Source organism: Phyllobates terribilis, unplaced genomic scaffold (genome assembly GCF_046119375.1).
Source record: "Phyllobates terribilis strain yellow unplaced genomic scaffold, ASM4611937v1 Scaffold_5__5_contigs__length_657084704, whole genome shotgun sequence".
Taxonomy (NCBI): domain Eukaryota; kingdom Metazoa; phylum Chordata; class Amphibia; order Anura; family Dendrobatidae; genus Phyllobates; species Phyllobates terribilis.
In genome coordinates, this window is record NW_027362765.1 from 115,587,479 (window position 1) to 115,608,855 (window position 21,377).

Here is a 21,377-nt window from a genome sequence, read left to right on the forward strand (position 1 = left end):
ATTATTTCAGCACTCTAGACCACACAGGGTGCCAACATTACCCTTTCAGTACCCTAGACCACCAGGGATTCTGAAATTAACCCAACACTACTCTACACCGCAAGGGATGCTGACATTATCCCTTCACTAATGTACGCTATCAGAAAAGCAAGTATTAAATCTTCCACTACCCAGGACCATCAAGGAAGCAAACATTTACACTTCTCCTACCTTAGAACCCCTTCTACCTTAACCCCACTGCTATCTTAGACCAATAGATAAGGTGGCAATAATCCCTCTTACGCTCTAGATCATCAGGGAATTAGATTTTGTTTTTCTACACTTAAGTGTATAGAGAGTACAGAATAGCACTGAGGTTTCTGTTATGTTTTAACCAACTTTTGGCGAACAACAAGCTGAATTCATAAAAATCTGGCAAACCTCAAAAGAGGGCGAGTGATAAACAGGAACCGAGCTCCACGGAGAGAAGTGCGGTCACCTTGTTTGTTATGTCTGATACAGAAGCATCCTGTTCATTATGGTAAATCGCGGCAATGATTTCACTAAAGGATTTCCACTCATATGGAAATAAAGGGAAACACATTGAGACATAAATTAAATGGAAACTGACAACATGTCCAGCTCCCCCAAACCACCACCATGTATTTATTGCTTTGTAAATACCCTCTCTAACAATCCCTTTATCCCTTTTGACTGTCTAAAGTAGACCTGGGCAAACTACAGCCTGCAGGCAACATCCGGCCCGTTGGCTGATCCTATCCGGACCTGCAGCTGCCCTCCCCACTTCCATCCAATGTCTCAATTTCACCAGGATCTGCATCCTTTGGTGCCTGTGGGGCCATCATACTTTGTGGAGAGCTGTGGCAACCATCATACTGTGTTAGATGGCTATCGGGGATCAGATTGTTGTGGTGGATCATACTATGTGGGGGAACTATGTCAACATTCATACTTTGTGGGGGCCATTATACTGTGGTATACTTTGGGAGAGGTTGTGGGAGCTTATACTGTGTGGGGGCCATCATACTGTATTGGGAGGCTGTAGGGGTATCATACTGTGTAGGAGGGGCTGTGCGGTCCAGTATACTGTGTAGGGGAGCTGTGAGACCATCATTCTGTGTGTGGGAGCTGTGAGGACATCATACTGTTTTGAGAGGAGATATTGATCATAGTGCAAGGGCTGAATACCAGGAGCAGCATGATTTTCTGCTTTTTATAAACTTTATAAAAATCAGTTAGTTATATCAGGAGCATATCAAGGGGGGGGGGGGGCAGGGCATTTTCCCATGGTGCAGCCTGCAGGGGAGCTCTGTCGGGCTGCCTGATATGGTGGTCTGATGTGTCTCCCTGGGGGCTGAATTTCGCCATCACCCATAATGGAAGTCAGCCATTTTCTGAGCCAACTGTCAAACTGACAGCCAGCTTAAAGAAGGTATAGGGTGCCGGCTCCCAGTGATTAATTGTATTCACATCTTTCGGGCACGAGTACAATTGAAGTCCTCACCACCTGAACATCAGGGTCAGGATGATGCCAGCAGTGTGATCAGGTCATTTGATCACACTGCTGATGTCACTCCTTGTCGTCGCATAGGTGGCAGAAGTTTGGTGTGGAAACTGCTCCAATGGAGCTGAAGAAACTGAAGATTTATTGTAATTAGGAGAAGGGGGGAAGAAATTTGAGTACACAGTATGAGGGGAGAGGGTGGAGGAATGTATGTAGACACAGTATGGGGAGCAAGGGGGGGGGGTTGGGTGAAGGCATTGTATGGGGACCGGGGGGGTGGTTGTATGTGGACATAGTATGGGGAGCAAATGGGGAAAGGGAAGAAATTTGAGGACACAGTATGGGGAGCAAGGGGGGATGGATGCAGACACAGTATGGGGAGCGAGGGAGTAGGATGGATGCAGACACATTATGGGGAGCGAGGAAGGGGAAATTGAGGACACAGTATGAAGAGCAAAGGGGGAGAAATTTGAGGATAATATGGGGAGCAAGGGGGTAAATTTGAGGACACAGTGTGGGGAGCGAGGGTGCAGGATGGGTGCGGACACAGTATAGGGAGTGAGCGGGGAATGTATGAGGACACAGTGTGAGGAGTGAGGGGGAAAGGTATGGACACAGTATAGGGAGAGAGGGGGGATGAATGCAAAAACAGTTTGGGGAGTGGGGTGTGTGTCAGAAGACTATTGAAGAAAATAGGGTGAGGAGACAGTATGGGATGAGAAGAATGTGAGGGAGCACATAATAGAGATTGAGCATTGTGTGGGGCGGTATGGAGAGGGGGAAGCAAGGGGGACAGTGTGAGACCTCAGCAAGAAGGGGACAGTATGCCGAGGACAGGGAGTGTGATGAGGGAGCACAATTTAAAGACTGGGTAGTATATAGTGACACAGTGTGAGAGGACACTGTGAAGAGTGGGCCCAGTATGGAAAGGAGAGGGCAGTCTGGAAGGCATGTACCATAAGAGGGACAGTGTGTGGGTCATATTTTGTGCAGGGAAAACAATGAGGAGCAATAATTTATTCAGGGGCTCAGCGTATTATAATGACACTGCTAGTTTTAAGGGTTTGTGCTGCAGAAGACAAGAGAAGATGGAATCTACAGAGACAAGCTGTGGTCGTGAAAAGTCATCATGGCGTCTGGACAAGATGAAGAAAAGAAAGAGAATGACTCCGATCAGAGACAACATCATCTATCAGGTACCTGGATGTAAATGTTTATTTGTGATACTGACTAATTTTCATCAGTACTGTGGTTCCTGTATGGTCCGCAGTCTGATGAGACTGATAGCAACAACTCCCAGTATCTCCTTACCATTGCTAAGGATGTACTGGAAGTTGTAGGTTCATGAGATGCAAATGTACTGTATATGGGTCTGACCTAACATTAAAATTGATGTACCATGTACTGATGGTGGTTCTGGTGCTGAATTCATATACTGATGGTAGTGATGAATTCTTGCCCCGGGTGCCGGAAAACTTAGATACACCCTCTGGTTATATAGTTTTGATCTGCTCAATAATAAGCAATACTATTGTGGCACCCCTGAGGGTTCAGTCGCCACAGAGGTACTGCACCTCACCCAGAGGTGTGGTGTCTCCTTCTCTCAGGTAAGGAGGGAGTGCTGCCCGGAACCCCAACACCTGCATCCAACACTACACTGCTCCAGGCCAGCTGGAAGGGCAAGATGCAATGTGTTTCCTGCTGAGCCCTATCCCTGGCTGGAGTGGGGGGAACCTAGAGGTAGGGGGAACCAGTAGTGGGTGTGGGTGGAGGAAGCAGTTTAGAGGAGCACCATGGTAGTAGGTATATAATGGGAAGCCATTTTAGTAGAGTGGGAGTTGAGTTCAGAAGAACAGTTCAGAAGGACAGTCAGGGAGCAGAGGCTCTTTAGGAGCTCTGCTCCACAAGTAGGGCCCAGTCCTAGAGGCCCAGGTGGGGAGCAGAGGAGTAGGCTCCGTTCTAAGAAGGGATCCAAGGGGGTATGGCGAGTGCAGGATGGCACCCGCATGCCCCGCATCTGTCAGAAGACAGAGGGATCGTAGGCCGCAAGAAGGGGACCGGCCCCTGGTCCAGCCGTGTTACTCCAGGTCTCGGCTGGGAAAACCGGAGGATTCTAGCTTATATAGTCAGTGGCCAAAGCCTCATTGTAATCTTCGTGAGGGTCAAGCAGGTCTGTGAACTCCGACGGACAGGAGGGACTTCAGAGCACCCGAGCGGGACTGAGAGTGAGGAAGCATAGGGCAAGAGGGAGAAAGACCCAGCGTGAAGACGGTCTAGCTAGGAACACAAGAAAGTGGGGTTCTGTCAGGTACTCCTAATATACCTGAGGAAGTGCTGAACCCCTGCCTGGTGAGCGCAGCGCGACGTGGGAGGCCGACAACTGTACAGTGCACCAGTGGAACTGTCATAAGAACTGTGAGTAAAAACTCGGATGACTGCACCGCACTGCCTCCGTCCATTCTTTATCTGCGCCATCTTTCCCTCTCTGCACTACAACGCCCAGCGCAACCTTCACCGCCTTACACTGCCCTGGAGCTAGCTCTTCCTGTGGAGAGCCACAGCATCCCTGCTGCCGTAACACCAGCTCCAGAGGACTGCTCCGCAGCGGCGGCTCCCTTTGGCCGCATTCCACAGGTGGCGTCACAAACTTTCCAAATCCCCTATAAATTCCCCTTTTTACTGACAGCCCGGGGTCACGGACCGGGCCAGCCACCGTGATATCCCCCAGACCGGCATCCATAGGCCCGGCTGCCGAGTACCCCACGGCCCTGGGGGCGCGTCACTATTAATATATAATAATATGTTAATGAGAATATTGTATATATATATATATATATTTTTTAGTATTATTATTTTCTGTATTTTTTTATTATTATTTTTTATTATTATTATTTATTTTATTTTTTTTTAAATAAAGATCATGATATGAAAAAATAAAAACATTGAAAAACCAAATAGGTCACATGAAAACATGATTTAAACAATAGATCTTTTTCTGATGATAGCTTCCCTTTAAGACTGGTACACAAAATGGCGCCACAGCTCGCGTGTAACAATTGATTAGTGCTAAGATTCGACTTTACTAGTGTTTAGCATACAAGATTCTGCACACCAACACTATACCCGGTATTTATAAACAAAATATAATTTGTCTGCCTCACATCCTCCTATTTTAAGGTCACATGTGGCCACCATATTGCCTTATATTTCTTTTTTCCATCATATTTAATACATTCCTTGAAAAAACTGTCTTAAAAACAGGCTCAAGTGCTCAAGGCTGCAGCCAAATTACCACAAATTTCCTAAAAATACGTAAATAGATTTTGCTAACGTAATAAGGGACAATGGACACTTAAAACGAGCTTCAAAGGGGTGGAAGACATCTTGACCCAATGTGGCTGTAAATCAATATGGAGGGATAAAAGGGGTAGATATCAATAAAAGAGTAATGGCAGCATAAAAAAGAACATACAGCACCACGGATACGGACACATGATGGGACCAGAGAAAACTTATTTTTCCAGTGGGAGCATTATAACATGTAGACATGGCCATTGTTAAGGCTACTTTCCCATGATGAATATTTGGTGAGTTTTTATGTTGAAGATTTTCCATTATGTAAATTATGTTACACATCTTTGACGCTGCATTTTTTGTCTCTTTTTCGTATGTTAAGTTTTAAATAAAGCTGCTTTGCTTTTGATATTTCCCGGTATTTCGCTTTGCCAAAACTTTATTGATACAGCCATGTGTGGATTATATGCTGTGACGAGACAGCTTCTAATCTTAATCAGCTAGATATCTAGATTTGTTAAGCCAAGAAAAATACACTATTATGTTTGTGTTGATTTGTGAATGTATGTGTTTTTCTGTGGCTAGTCAAGAAGGACATAGGATTATGTGGAAACAATAATGTTTGTTAATATGTTAATTGCATATTGTACTAAATCCAGCAAGATGTTGATTTACAAGACCCCCTGCTATACCAACTATGTAAATTGATTAAATGCTCAAGCAATGAGACCTGAGCCCTGTGGAATAATGCCCTCCCTAATCCTTGACCTGTGGATGTGTGCTTGAAAGAACAATTGTTAACTATTTAAGGAACAAGGCCTCTGTAGCAGGCAAACTTTACAAAGAGAATCAAAGATCAGACAGACTCTTCAGGACATCAGCTTGGTAGCATGGCTCGATCCAGAGAGACACAGATTTGGATTCTACATGATTCCGGCCTAAGGGTATACAGCCCTGACTGGAAGGATAGAGAACTGCTCCATTGACCATCAGAGAACCCATGGATACATTTGGGGAGACCAGGTTGGGACAATGAAGTTACCTGGCTCCATGGATATGTTGTTTGGGGTTGCCAGGTGGGACCCTCCAGTCACCTGGAACCCATGGAGACATTCAGAGAAGCCAGGTTTGAGCCAGCCGGTCATCTGGCCCCATGGAAACTCTCGGAGAGGCCAGGGTGGGACCCTCGGGTCTCTTGGCCTTGTACCTCGATGGACTGTCAGCTTCCTAAGCTTGCTGCTACCTCCTTTCTGTGGGTGCCCGCCAAAAGTGGGGGGGCCACTGGTTGAGGTAGTTGGCCCTGGAAGTCCCAAAGTCGCAGCTGTTCTATTCCTGGCAAACCAGTGGAATGGTGAGACTGTGTAATGTTGCACCATCTTGGGTATTTGCTGGGGCTGTTCTATATGTTTATTGTCCGTTTGGTCATTGAATCAAGTATTTCCACACTGTTTTACCCTCACCCTGTGTTGTCTGAGTAGTATCATGAACATGGAAGACCCTAGGTTTTCATATATGCATTTTTTACGCATCTAATACAAGTCTATGGGGAAAATCTGCAAATAAAACTAGCAAGAGAAATTGACATGTTGTGCATATGAAACACACGCCGCAGGTCAGTTTACACCGAGTAAGACAGAAGCACAGAGGGCAGGAGGTTTCTATAAATCCATCTACTTTTCTGGAATTGTAAGAAAAGGAGTTTTTGGCACATCTGAAATACACAGCGTCAAAAACTTACCAAAAATTCATTGTGGGAATGTAGCCTAAAGGGGAACAAGCCCAGAGGTGGGTTCTTTAGCCCCAACACTCAATAAAAAAAAGAATATACAATATGATAACATGTATAACACAACATACAATATAATATTACCTCTATACAAAGAGCAAATAAGTAACCAGGCAAAAGACTATTATATGTATGCAAATGCTACAGGAGTGGAAACAACATTTTCAAAACATGTTGATTTATTCAGTATCTAGTATGATCGTCACGTGCACAAATACATGTCCTTACACTCCTTGCTATGGCCATTTCTCCTAGGAGCAATTTTTCAACACACGGCAAAGGTAGTTATGGCCTGCAGCGTCTCCGGACTTGCCTCCCATCGAGCACATCTGGGACGTCATTGGTCGACAATTGCACAGGTAGTTGGCATTGGAAATTAACATGTCTATCCATCCTGTGATATCCATAACGCCATGACTTTTCCTTCTTAACTTCAATTTTGAAGTATGTAGCTAGATAGCAGTGCCATCTTGTCCATAGTGGCAGACTATGGGGCGCGTGAGCTGTTGGGGCCCCCACTCCCCTCACCCATTATCATAATTTCAGGGGTATCTGCATCTTGTTGAACAGAATGGTGCAGTCAAGTCTCTGCTGCCCCATTCAGTCAGTGCGTGTCAGGCGTGATGACATCCCTAGGTCGCGCCTGCTGTGTGGAGCCTCATACTGCACAGCCCGAAGCAGTATATCAGGGGAACATGGCTGGGTGAAATGTATTTATTTTTATTTTAAATGTCAGCATTCGTAGGGGAAAGATGATAGATAGAGCCAGGTGTCAGTTTACTGTGGTCCGATTCTCACGCATGATAGAAGACGGAGAACTTAATTTCTCCATCTTCCCCATTCTCTGTGTCCGCGTAAATCGGACTGCACTGGGATGACATCTGAGTGCAGTCCAATGTTTTACACGCACCCATAGACTTGTATGGGTGCACATGGTCCGATTATCAGATGCACTCGCAGCATGCTGCAATTCTTTCCTCATGCCGAATCGACATAAGGAACAAACAGCAGATCTGCACTATCCCATAGTATAACATTGGATCGAGTGCTATCTGATAAAACATCGGCTAGCACTCGTCTGTGTTATATGCTCGTGCGAGCCCTTAGGGTACAGGTTCTAGCCAAGCGAGCATTGTCAATTAGAATAAGGGAACGTCTCATTATGCAAATTCAGAGGCGCGTAACGATGCACCGAGCTCTTTGCCACGACAAGGCTCCCTCATTTGCATACAGAATAAAACAAGTTATAAAAGTAATTACAGCAATGAAATATAAACTGCTTAGGTGATTTTTCTATGAGCTAAGTTTCCTATATTACTGTTTAATTAGATCCATTTACATTTTTGGGGTGACAGACTCCCTTTAAAGAAGCACTCCCCCTCCTCCCATCAAAGTTTTCATCCTCTTAATATGTTGCAGTCATCATATTATATAGCTCTGTGTACTTACAATTGCTCATTTTACCTTTCTACACAGTTAATTCTTCTCTTTTTTCTGTTCTATGTAGAAACAGGAAGTCTCCTATCCCTCCATTTATCATTCCCCTCTTCATATCCTGACTCAGCTGCTCCCTCCTCCTCCTGTCATTGACTTTTGCAGTGACACATGACTCATACAGAGAAAATTTACCTCTTGTTTCTACATAGAGCTTAGAAGGATTCAGCTAATCAGTTTTTAACCATATGATGTCATAGACCTAATGGAAATGAGAAGAATTTACTGAGTGGAAAGACAAAATGAGCAATTGTAAGTACACAGTGCTATATAATATGATGACTGCAATATATTAAGAGGATATAAATTTTGATGGGAGGAGGGGGGGGTGCTTCTTTAAGTTGTATTATCTCAAAAGAAAAATAATACCTGTGAACTACAGCTACTGCAGATTCTCTTCCTAAGTGTGTTTCTGAGACTGCAGGCTGTGAGAGGGGAGAAGGAGCTGCAGAGGGAATCATCTCGGCGCAGTGCACACTTATACAGCTTTGACATAAGACCAAGAGGAGTTCAGTGATACAGTTTGCTGAGTGAAGATTGCTACGTGAATGCTGCAAGAGAGGAATGCTAAAAGATGCCCATAAATTCTCCAATCAGCTAACCCTACTATGCAGACTAGTCTTGGGGAGGTGTATGGGCCTCAAAACACTTACACCACAGTTCATCAGTTTTCACAAGAATTCTAGCATAAAATTGTTAAAATGTCACAACATTTTCCCAATTAACTTCCCAAACTTTCTGAAAAGTGAGTGGCGCTTTGTGGGAAGCAAAAAGTGGCATAAATTATAAAATAAATGTATTCCAGTACACTTCTTATGATGAAAGATGTGCCTTATTCTTTATGGGCACTTTCATATCTTAATGAATTTGGCACATCTTACTCCTGCACACCTTTCATTCAGACTTGGGCACAAAATACCAGTTTTGATGAATCGGTATATTAAAATCCCAAGTTTATAAAGGACAACATATAGACGCCACTATATAGTGTAGTCAGCAATGAAAGAGTCCTACAATGCTGGCAGCAAAGCAGTAAGAAACTTTCTCCTTCGAAAATGAACCAACCTAAGGAACAAAAATGAAGAACGCCGGAGGGAAACCAACCCTGATCATTACTGAACGCTGTGTAAAATTATACACTGGATTGTGTTACAGCTAAAACTAATACATTGTAACGAGGAAGAAACTGTCATAAGGCAAAAGTGATCTGTAACAGTAATAAATCACATCCTCGTTCTACTCCAGATTCAACTAAACCAAAAATCTGCAAAACAAAAATAACTCAGGTCAAATATGAAGAATCTGCTTCTTATTCATATTAATGCTACTACCAATGGGACATATTATAGTAGTTTTATTTTTGTACATAGGGGCAGTATTATAGTAGTTATATTCTTGTACATAGGGGGCAGTATTATAGTAGTTATATTCTTGTACATAGGGGACAGTATTATAGTAGTTATATTCTTGTACATAGGGGGCAGTATTATAGTAGTTATATTCTTGTACATAGGGACAGTATTGTAGTAGTTATATTCTTGTACATAGGGGGCAGTATTATAGTAGTTATATTCTTGTACATAGGAGCAATATTATAGTAGTTATATTCTTGTTCATAGGGGGCAGAATTATAGTAGTTGTATTCTTGTACATAGGAGGCAGTATTATAGTAGTTATATTGTTGTACATAGGGGCGGTATTATAGTAGTTATATTGTTGTACATAGGGGCGGTATTATAGTAGTTATATTCTTGTATATAGGGGCAGTATTATAGTAGTTATATTCTTGTACATAGGGGACAGTATTATAGTAGTTATATTCTTGTACATAGGGGACAGTATTATAGTAGTTATATTCTTGTACATAGGGGGCAGTATTATAGTAGTTATATTCTTGTACATAGGGAGCAGTATTATAGTAGTTATATTGTTGTACATAGGGGCGGTATTATAGTAGTTATATTCTTGTACACAGGGGGCTGTATTATAGTAGTTATATTCTTGTACATAGGAGCAGTATTATAATAGTTATATTGTTGTACATAGGGGCGGTATTATAGTAGTTATATTCTTGTATATAGGGGCAGTATTATAGTAGTTATATTGTTGTACATAGGGGCGGTATTATAGTAGTTATATTCTTGTATATAGGGGCAGTATTATAGTAGTTATATTGTTGTACATAGGGGCGGTATTATAGTAGTTATATTCTTGTGCATAGGCAGCAGTATTATAGTAGTTATATAATCTTGTACATAGGGGCGGTATTATAATAGTTATATTGTTGTACATAGGGGCGGTATTATAGTAGTTATATTCTTGTACATAGGAGCAGTATTATAATAGTTATATTGTTGTACATAGGGGCGGTATTATAGTAGTTATATTCTTGTATATAGGGGCAGTATTATAGTAGTTATATTGTTGTACATAGGGGCAGTATTATAGTAGTTATATAATCTTGTACATAGGGGCAGTATTATAATAGTTATATTCTTGCACACAGAGTGCCGTGTTAGATAGATAGATTTTATTTTTGTTAGTTTTGATCCTGTATTTTTTTTCAGGACATTTTTAATAATGACTTTCCTTTTCAATAAATCTTCTTTCCTGTCTATTATTTGTATGTGTGATTATAGCTGGTTGCTTCTCGTCCTCCATTATTTCTCAGTGATGACAGATGCTTTATCCCTTAGGGCTTTTTATTTCTTTATAAAGATTTCTGTGTAACTGAATATAATTGTTGAATCTTCTTTTCCTCTCATGGTTGTTTTTAACATGTCATATATTACATTACAGCCACCTCTGATACTCTCGCTAGCATTTCCTCATGCCACAGAGCTCGTTGTCATCTGCGCAGTTTAACTTCTGCAACTTGTCTGTTTGGAGTAGATATACAATTACACCGCAACATTAAAGGATGCGGACGCTTCTGGGGGTAATTTTGTTTTTTACTTAAATGTATGAATCTGGGGCTTAAAATATTTTTTGCAATTCTGTTTCATTAAAACTTTTGCACAGTTTGGCTTTTAAGGCTGATTGTTTCTATGTAGGTTGCTGGTTGCAGAATAAAAATAACTTAGAATCCATCAGTGAGCTCGTTCCAACGAGGAGTTTGTAACTCTTATTTGTCTTTTACTGGACTCCTCTCCTATTACTGAATTATTGAATGGGCGAGTCTCATCCGATTTACGGAATAATCTAGTTAACGCTGCAATTTTTTTCACACGCAGATTCGGTCATTGAAAATAAATAAATCGCTCATCTGTACTGCCCCATTAAATAACATTGGGACAATCGGTCCATTTTTTACACAGACAGCACTCAGACCGAAAATACGGAGGTGTGAATGACGCGCCCCTGGGCCTGCTGTGTCGCGCAGCGTCTCGCGCACGGGGGCTTACCCGGAACCGGATCAGATGAGGGTTGTAGTCTTCGAGTGGCGGGGACCCGGTCCGTGCCCAGGGGGTCAGACTCAGTGTGTGGCAGTCTTGATAGATGTTATTTGAGTGTCGACTACGCCACCCGTCGATTTGCAGCTATGGAGCTGCCGCTGCAGGGCAGACCGCTGAGGCCGGTGTAGAATTGTGCAGCGTGATAGTATAACCCCCAACGGGAGGGGTATGGCCTCAGGGCAGCCGACGTGGAAGATGGGGGTAGCAGGAACCACTCAGAGACGGTGTGGTGTAATTCAGGGTCTTTACTGGTAACAACGATAGACCCTCCCGGAGTACTTGCTAGCGAACGGGGCCTGGTCAGTCCTTGAGCAGATGGGATCTCCCCTGGCCAGGCGGAGTTGTAGGCCTCCCAAACTGACTGTACTCTTCTGGCTACCTTGCTAGAAGCGGATATAAGTAGCCCACGTCCCTGAGTGTACCGCGTGGTGCTCACCCGTATGGCCGGTGACTCGGGGCCTTCTATTGGCTTCCGCTCCACGATGGCGGTGCTGGTCCCACACGTGTGACCGTGCCTTCGGGTTTCTGGGCCTGAGGACCTGAAATCCCCTGCCGGTCGGCTTCTGCTACTGGGTAAGAGTTAGTCCCCACAGCCTCGGACTCCGGGTCCGGTAAGAAAGCTTCTCAGTCAGGGCGAGCTCTGCAGCTGCCAGCCCCTGACTCGTAGTAGTATTGCTCCCACTGAGCTCCAGCTGTTTCTTCCTATGACTGTCTCTTGTCTCTACTCTCCTTGACTCCTAACCCTGCTTCAGCCCCGGGTTTATATAGGGGAAGTTCTTCCCCTCCCAAGACTGGGCAGGAGGTGTGGCATGCACAGGATCCCTGACCAAAGGACCTCCCACCTGCTCTCAGACATAACATCTCTATCACTGTGGCAACCAGACCCCTGGGGTGTCACATTCCCCCCTAGTGAAATTTAGTACTCCGGGACTAAACATATTTTAGAAAAACATAACAAGGTATAAACAATAATAGTACAATAAGAAAAACATATAAAGATGGTCACGGCGTGTCCGCAACCGGGTGCAGTTTTGAAAAGCAAGGTGTCCATTTCACCAAAACAGGGAGACGTAACCAGGTAGGGGTCTGTCCTACCCCGAGTCCTTAACAGTCTTTAGTCCGTCCTGGGTTACGCTCCAACTATGTACAAGGATTCCCGGTAAATCCACCAAGGACTCCTACAAATAACTAGAAACACAAAATTATACACAAGCAACAATACACAGGTAAACATAAATAAAACAATTTATACACTTCAAATCCTCCACCGTGCGGGTAACTGGCCTCTAGTGGCCCTAGTGGACCTACGGAGCTGACTGCCTAGCCCTGAACTACAGGGTGTAGGAGCTGTCAAGGGTAAACTGGACAGCTGTCTACCGGCTCTTTGGCTCACTAGGGATATGGCAGGCTCACTGCAAGCAGAGGGTTGATCCTCCTGATCTGCTGGTGTGGAGTCTTCTGCCTCCTGGACCGGCTGTTCTTCCAGCTCTACCTGTTGCTCCGTAGGTGCTTGGGATGCTGGTTGGAGGAAGGTGAGTACGGGTACCACAACTGCACCATTGACTTGAGTCCAAGACCGAGGGAAGTCCCCGAGCACAGTACTAACCATATCTTCCCTTTCCTCTACGGGTCGATGGTCTTCTTGTTCCTCTTCAGGGTTCCTCAGTTGTTCGGGACACTTCTTCAGGTGGTCCCGGGATACAATAGCTGTGGTTTCCCCTCCGTCTTTACTGATGGTACAAACCTTCGGGTTCTCGTGGCTTGAGGGCAGTACGGTGTACGGGTCCTTTTCCCACTGGTCGTCCAACTTGTGGAGCCGTCTCTTCCTCTTCAAGACCTGCTCTCCGGGTACCAGGGGAACAGCGGGAGCATACTGGTTGTAAGTTTTCTCTTGTCTTTCCCTAGCCTGACAGAGACTTCGCTCCACGCTCTCCTGTATTCTCCGGTACTGCTGCTGCCTCTCCGTGTCCCAGTCTGTTTCTGGTGAAGTGTCCTCGGGTGTCAGGACTCCCATTTCCAGGTCAACAGGTAACTTACCAGGTCTTGCCCTCATTAGGTAAGCCGGGGTACAGTTGGTGGAACCTACCGGGATGTGGTTGTATAGGTCCACCAGATCGGGCAACTTCTCAGGCCACAGACTGCGTTCTTCCAGGGGCAACGTTTTTAAAAGATCCATTACCACCTGGTTCATTTTCTCACAAAGTCCATTAGTTTGCGGATGGTAGGGTGTCGTCCTTATCTTCCGGCAGCCATACAGATTGCAGAATTCCTGGAAGACCTCCGCTTCAAAGGCAGGTCCCTGGTCCGTCAGCACTTGGTCCGGGTACCCGTGTGGACGGCAAAAGTGCTGCTGGAAGGCTCTAGCTGCTGTTTGAGCCGTTAAGTCCTTGACGGGGACGACAACCAAGAACCGGGAGTAATGATCCACGATGGTTAACGCGTAGACGTAGCCACTTCTGCTTGGGGTCAGTTTTACATGATCCAAGGCTACCAGTTCCAACGGTTGCCGGGTGACGATGGACTGCAGGGGAGTCTTCTGGCTGGCACGGTCCTTCCTTCTCAGGTTGCACGGGCCACAGTCTCTGCACCACTTCTCAATGGTTCCCCTCATGCCTACCCAGTGGAATCGCTCGCGCAGCAGGAACTCCAGCTTCTTCCACCCGAAGTGTCCAGCTCCGTCGTGGTATGCCTCCATCACCATGGCTGCGTCTCTTCGTGGCACCACTACTTGCCAGAGTAGTTCATGCGTCCGGGAGTTAACCATTCTGCGGCACAACTTCCCCTTGTAAAGGAACAGTCGACTCTTCTCTGCCCATAGTTGTTTGGCTTCCTCCGGAGCGTCTGGTTCAAGGCAAGCCTCCGGGCGAGTCAGCATCTCCTTCACCAGTCGGACGGCAGGGTCGCTGTCTTGCGTTTCCGCCCAGTTGTAGTGAGGTAAGGGGTTCAACGTAGCAGCCTGCTTATTCCTTACCCGGTGGGAATACTGGATAGTCCCATGACGGTGGAACGCAGGGAGTTCAACTTCTTCCAGTCCCTCCGGATCTTCTCCTTCGTCCGGCAGGTTGGGCATCCTGGACAGGGCATCTGCGTTGGTATTGGAGCGTCCGGCCCGGTATTTGATTGTGAACTCGTAGTTGGACAGACGGGCCATCCACCTCTGCTCCAGGGCACCGAGTCTTGCCGTGTCCAGGTGTGTCAACGGGTTGTTATCCGTGTACACGGTGAACCGGGAAGAAGCGAGGTAATGCTTAAAGCGCTCGGTGACTGCCCATACTACGGCCAGGAACTCTAGCTTAAATGAGCTGTAATTCTCGGGGTTCCTTTCGGTGGGTCGCAGTTTTCGGCTGGCGTAGGCGATTACTCGTTCCTTTCCCTGCTGGATCTGGGACAGTACGGCTCCTAGCCCGATGTTACTGGCGTCGGTGTAGAGGATAAAGGGCTGGCTATAATCCGGGTACGCCAGGATTTCGTCCCCCGTGAGGGCCATCTTCAGCTGGCGGAAGGACTCTTCTTCCAACTCCTCCCATTTGAAGGGCGGCTTCTGGTTCTTGGCCTTCCGGGACTGGCCTATCAGGAGGTCCTGCATAGGTGCTGCCTTTTTGGTGAAACCGGGAATAAACCTTCGGTAGTAGCCTACCAACCCGAGGAACTGCCGCACTTCTTTTACGCTGAAGGGGCTTGGCCATTCCTTAATTGCGGTGATCTTATCAGGGTCGGGAGCCACTCCGTCAGCGCTCACCACGTGTCCCAGGTACTGCACCTTTGGTTTCAGGAGGTGACACTTGGAGGGTTTCACCTTTAGGCCGTAACTCGCCAGAGCTTCGAACACTTCCGCCAGGTGTTTCAGGTGGTCCTCATACGTCTTGGAATATACGATGACATCGTCCAGGTACAACAAGACCGTCTCGAAGTTTCTGTGGCCCAGACAACACTCCATTAGTCGTTGGAAGGTTCCTGGTGCGTTGCAGAGTCCGAACGGCATGCAGGTGAACTCGCTAAGTCCCATCGGGGTGGTGAATGCGGTCTTCTCCCGGTCCGCCTCTGCTACAGGAACCTGCCAGTACCCGCTAGTGAGATCCAAGGTAGAGAAGAAGTTAGCAGATCTTAAAGCAGCCAATGACTCCTCTATCCTTGGTAAGGGGTACGCATCCTTGTGTGTGATACGGTTGATTTTCCGGTAATCTACACACATCCTCATGGTGTTGTCTTTTTTTCTGACTAAGACTAGTGGAGCTGCCCAGGGGCTACAGCTATCCCTGATCACCCCAGCCTCCTTCATGTCTCTAAGCATCCCCTTGGCGTGTTGGTAGTGGGCAGGGGGTACGGGTCGATACCTCTCTTTTATAGGAGGATGGTCTCCCGTGGGGATGTGGTGTTCTACCCCCTTGACTCGCCCGAAGTCTAACGGGTGTTTACTGAACACTCTCTCGTACTCCTGAACCACCCGATAGACTCCTTGTTTCTGGTGTGAGGGAGTGGAGTCAGTACCCAGATGTAGTTGCTGACACCAGTCCTCCTTGTTTTTCTTAGAGCCGTTACCTTCCTCCGGGTGAGATGGAGGCAAGGGTTCCACAGATTGTATAGAATTTTGGTTAATGGTATATAATTTGGCTAGCGTGGCATACCGGGGCAGGTACACTTCCCTCTCCCCGATATTTATTATGCGAACGGGCACCCTCCCATGGCGTACATCAACCACCCCCCGTGCTGTCAAAATGGTGGGCCTACTGTCTGAGTAAACTGGTTCTACCATTGCCTGGTAATCCCTACCTCTCAGACCAATAGCTGCCCGGCACCAAATCATCATTTCACTTTTTGGGGGCATGGCAATAGGAAAAGGGTCACACATTCTTACGCTACCAATCTCACCGCCGGAGAGTTCCACCTGTTGCCGTCGCATCAGTGCCCGGATCTCTTTCTGGAGCACCCGCTGCTCGCCGGAGCTGGCGTTCTTGGCAACCTGCTGTAAAAGGAAAATCACCTCTGCAAGACAATTTTCAATTACATTAGTTCCTAGAGTTATTTTTGGGTGACTCTCATGTTTGTCAATATCTACAATGATCAGTCCCTGTGCTGCCAGTTCGACTCTACCGATTTTGATGGTCACCTCTTTAAATCCGATCTGTGGCACGGGCTGGCCATTGCTGGCGATGATACTCAAGTCGTCGTCAGGGTAGCGGGTAATATCCGAGTCATTCCAGTACTGCTTAAAGAGCACGTACGGGATGGTGGTGACCTGCGACCCGGTGTCCAGTAGGGCACTCATGGGAATGCCATCCAGTACCACCGGCAAGACTGGACGTCCTCCCACATATCTGTCGCGCCAGTTCGATGGGCCTGGTGATCTTTTTCCTGGGGGTTGGCCCTCTACCCCAGGTTGTGCCCGTTTAAAGAACAGTACCTTGCCATATGTCCGGGTTGATTGCAGCGGCGGCAGATGGGTCGTCCGTCCTCGCTGTATCGGTCACTGGGTCTTCCTCTGGCCGGTGGGGTCCTCCTTGGTCGACGCCACGGGATGTCCTCCGGTCCGGATGCCAGCTGGATCTTCCCTGGGGTGGAAACCTGTAAAGACTGCACAGTTCGGGTTAGCGCAGCAACGCTCTTAGCTAGCTCTTGGACCTGATGGTGTAGGTCTGGAGCCGGGTCATTGTCCAAAGCCTGCGCATCAGCTCCCACAGGCCCTGCCGACAAGGGCGCCGCCTCCTGGTGGTAAGTAATAGCTGGGCGCCTGTGGGTCATAACGCCACCCGGTGCCGGTTCTTGGAGCACCCGGATGGCTCTGTCCTTGAACTGTGCAAAGCCCAGATGGGGATCCTGTAAGGCCATCGCCCGCAACTGGGTTCGGTGGGCATTACAATACAGTCCCTCTATAAATTGTTCAGTCAACAGCCTGTCCTCGTTTCCCACTCCATCAGGGTCGGTCTGCTTAATGGCCCTCAGGGCCTCTTGTAGGTTTAGTGCATAGTCCCTTATACTCTCATGCGCTCGCTGCTTGCACCCGTAGAATCTAAGCTTAATCTCGGCTGAGGTGCGGGTATCAAAGGTATCCTTCAGCCGGGTTAGTATCCCTGCGACAGTCTTCCTCCCAGGTGGCCAGGATTTTACTTCCCTTTTAGCTGCCCCGGTTAGTTGGGCCACCAGGATGCTCACTTTTTGCTCTTCTGTGAGGGGGTACACCTGGAAGAGGCTATCCAGCTTTTCTCTAAAGTCATGCAGGGTATGTGACTCCCCTGAGTACTGGGGTAGCCAAGCTGCTCCCGGGATATAGGGCATGGTGAAGGGCATAACTGCAGCAGCGGTGGCGCTGGCGGGGGTTGAGGCAGTGAAGCTCTCCTCCGTATCCGACATCTTCCTCCCCCCTAGTGGACCGTGGCCTACCTTGCGATGATCCTGTTCCGTAGGCCGCGGCTCCGCAGTAGATCGTCAGGGTTGAGGACCTTCCGTCGCGCTCCGGTGACGTCGGCGTCTGCTGGGCTCCTTCCAGGACCTTACGCAACGTCCGGACGTGAGGCGGGGCTTCAGTTCTCGCGCGCTTTCGAAGTCCACGCCCCTCTTCTTCCCGCGCGGCGTCGTCAAGATGGCGTCCAACGGCGGGAAAACTCCACGGATGGCGGGAAGAAGGCCGAAGATGGCGCCGGATGGCGGGAAAACTTCGCGGATGGCGGGAAGAAGGCAGAAGATGGCGCCGGATGGCGGGAAACCTCACCACTGGTAAGTTTGAACAGTCTTTGCTTTTCAGGCACGCAGTACCCGGTGGTTGCGGGCACGAAATCCTGCCGACTACGCCAAAGTTGACGCGCCCCTGGGCCTGCTGTGTCGCGCAGCGTCTCGCGCACGGGGGCTTACCCGGAACCGGATCAGATGAGGGTTGTAGTCTCCGAGTGGCGGGGACCCGGTCCGTGCCCAGGGGGTCAGACTCAGTGTGTGGCAGTCTTGATAGATGTTATTTGAGTGTCAACTACGCCACCCGTTGATTTGCAGCTATGGAGCTGCCGCTGCAGGGCAGACCGCTGAGGCCGGTGTAGAATTGTGCAGCGTGATAGTATAACCCCCAACGGGAGGGGTATGGCCTCAGGGCAGCCGACGTGGAAGATGGGGGTAGCAGGAACCACTCAGAGACGGTGTGGTGTAATTCAGGGTCTTTACTGGTAACAACGATAGACCCTCCCAGAGTACTTGCTAGCGAACGGGGCCTGGTCAGTCCTTGAGCAGATGGGATCTCCCCTGGCCAGGCGGAGTTGTAGGCCTCCCAAACTGACTGTACTCTTCTGGCTACCTTGCTAGAAGCGGATATAAGTAGCCCACGTCCCTGAGTGTACCGCGTGGTGCTCACCCGTATGGCCGGTGACTCGGGGCCTTCTATTGGCTTCCGCTCCACGATGGCGGTGCTGGTCCCACACGTGTGACCGTGCCTTCGGGTTTCTGGGCCTGAGGACCTGAAATCCCCTGCCGGTCGGCTTCTGCTGCTGGGTAAGAGTTAGTCCCCACAGCCTCGGACTCCGGGTCCGGTAAGAAAGCTTCTCAGTCAGGGCGAGCTCTGCAGCTGCCAGCCCCTGACTCGTAGTAGTATTGCTCCCACTGAGCTCCAGCTGTTTCTTCCTGTGACTGTTTCTTGTCTCTACTCTCCTTGACTCCTAACCCTGCTTCAGCCCCGGGTTTATATAGGGGAAGTTCTTCCCCTCCCAAGACTGGGCAGGAGGTGTGGCATGCACAGGATCCCTGACCAAAGGACCTCCCACCTGCTCTCAGACATAACATCTCTATCACTGTGGCAACCAGACCCCTGGGGTGTCACATGAACAAGCCCTAAAGGAGCAATAAACTTTATGTAAATCAGCTGAGAGTAGTTCAGTAAAAAACAGATAAAAGAGCTAGGCTGTGTTCACACGGCATTTCTGTAGTGAGATTTCGCCCGAGTTCCTTTAAAACGGAGTTCAAACTAACACCTCATGGGGTCATTGGTTGCAATTGCACAATCCGAGTTACCCATTTTTAGGGGGATTCAAGTAGAAACCTTTTAGGTTTGAAAGGGGCCTTACAAACTTCTGGCAGAAAAAAAGCTCACTAACAGATTCTTAGTTAGCTCATTTTGCAGCCAGCAATAGACAGTACAACACTGAGGTTGTAGAACGCAATAGATGCAAAACTTTTAATTAAACCCATTTCCAAAAGTTTACTTTAGCCCAAATGCATTCATTTAAGTAAAAAAATAGGAACAATTCTCCCATAAGTTGCATGGAATCCTATAACTATCACAAAACATCCAGTAATTTCTATCCTAAGGAAATATTGAACATTGTTGGGTAAGTGACTTTATTGCTTTGATTTTTCTATGCTTCAGTAGTGATATGAAGCCTGGGACTAAGGTTAGATTCACAAATTTATGCGAGTGTTACCATCCGAGAGAAGCGGATGGTTGTAAAGTTCTTGATTATGTTGCGCCCTGTGGACAAAGGAACATCATGATCTCTGGAGATGGACTTGTAGCTTGATATTCTTCAGCAATTCTGGTTCTCACGTCCCCAGACAGTTCTTTTCTCCTCTTTCTGTTCTCCATGCTTAGTGTGGCACACACAGACACACAATGCAATGACTGAGTCAACTTCTCCTCTTTTTATCTGGTTTCAGGTGTGATTTTCTTATTACCCACACCTGTTACTTTCCACAGGTGAGTTTGAACAAGCATCACATGCTTGAAACAAAGTTGTTTCCCCCATAATTTTGGAAAGGTGCCAACAATTTAGTCCGGCCGATTTTTGGAGTGTTGTATGAAATTATATCAAGATTGCCTTTTTTTCTCTGTTTTTTTGTGTTGGTCCAATACATACAAAGGAAATAAACATGTGTATCCTTATAATTGCAATAATATTCTGGGAGAAATACTTCATTTTCTAGAAAAATTTCAAGGGTGCCAACACTTTTGGCCATGACTGTAGATGTGTGAATGTAGCATAAGTCCCTGTTCAGATGAGTGTTTGAAAAATCATCCGACTTTCATGCAGAAAAAAAGGTCGATTTTCATCCATATCCATCTGTATGTCGGTTTTTTTATCCATATGACTTCGGTCTTACATCCGTTTTTATAGAACAGTTAAAAAAATGTAAATGACCAGTTACAGTTTCTGCTGTTAATAATTGTAAGATAAGTGTAAAAATCGGATACAATACAGAGGATCTGTAAAAAATCGTTGATTTTTTGTGCATCCATAGACTTGAATAGACGAATCTCAGAAGAGAATAGTGCATGCTGTGATTAATTCTCCTGGTTCTATGTACCTACATTGCCAAGTATGATCCCAGACCAGGATCGAAAACAAACAAGTCTCCATTTTTTTGTACAAAAAAAAACTCATGCCCGTAAGCAATAGCGGGTGCAAATTCTATCCATGAAAATCCTTGACAGAACTCAACCAAGAATCTGAGACGTCTGAATTAGCCGTTATAAACAGGATAAATAGTGTTGGGTCCAGAACTATTCACTATGGTAGCTAATTAGGAACCAATGTTCCTAAGGGCTGGTGCACATGATGTTTTTTCCCGTACGAGTGTTATCTTACCTGTGATAGTCTATGGGACTGTGCACATGTCCAGTTTTTTCCTTTGAGCGAGTGATCCGCGGAAAAAATTGGAGACATGTCCAATTTTGAGCCGAGTCTCAGATCAAAATCGATAATGCTAGTCTATGGTTTTTTTGTATACAAACAAAATCGGACCGCACTCATATGGCATCCGTGTGCGTTCCAATTTTTACGGACTGAAAGAATGGAGAAGGTAGAGAAACTTTTTTTTTTCTCTCCACCTCCGAGAAATACTGATGACGCTCTGATCAAACTCTGATCAGAAT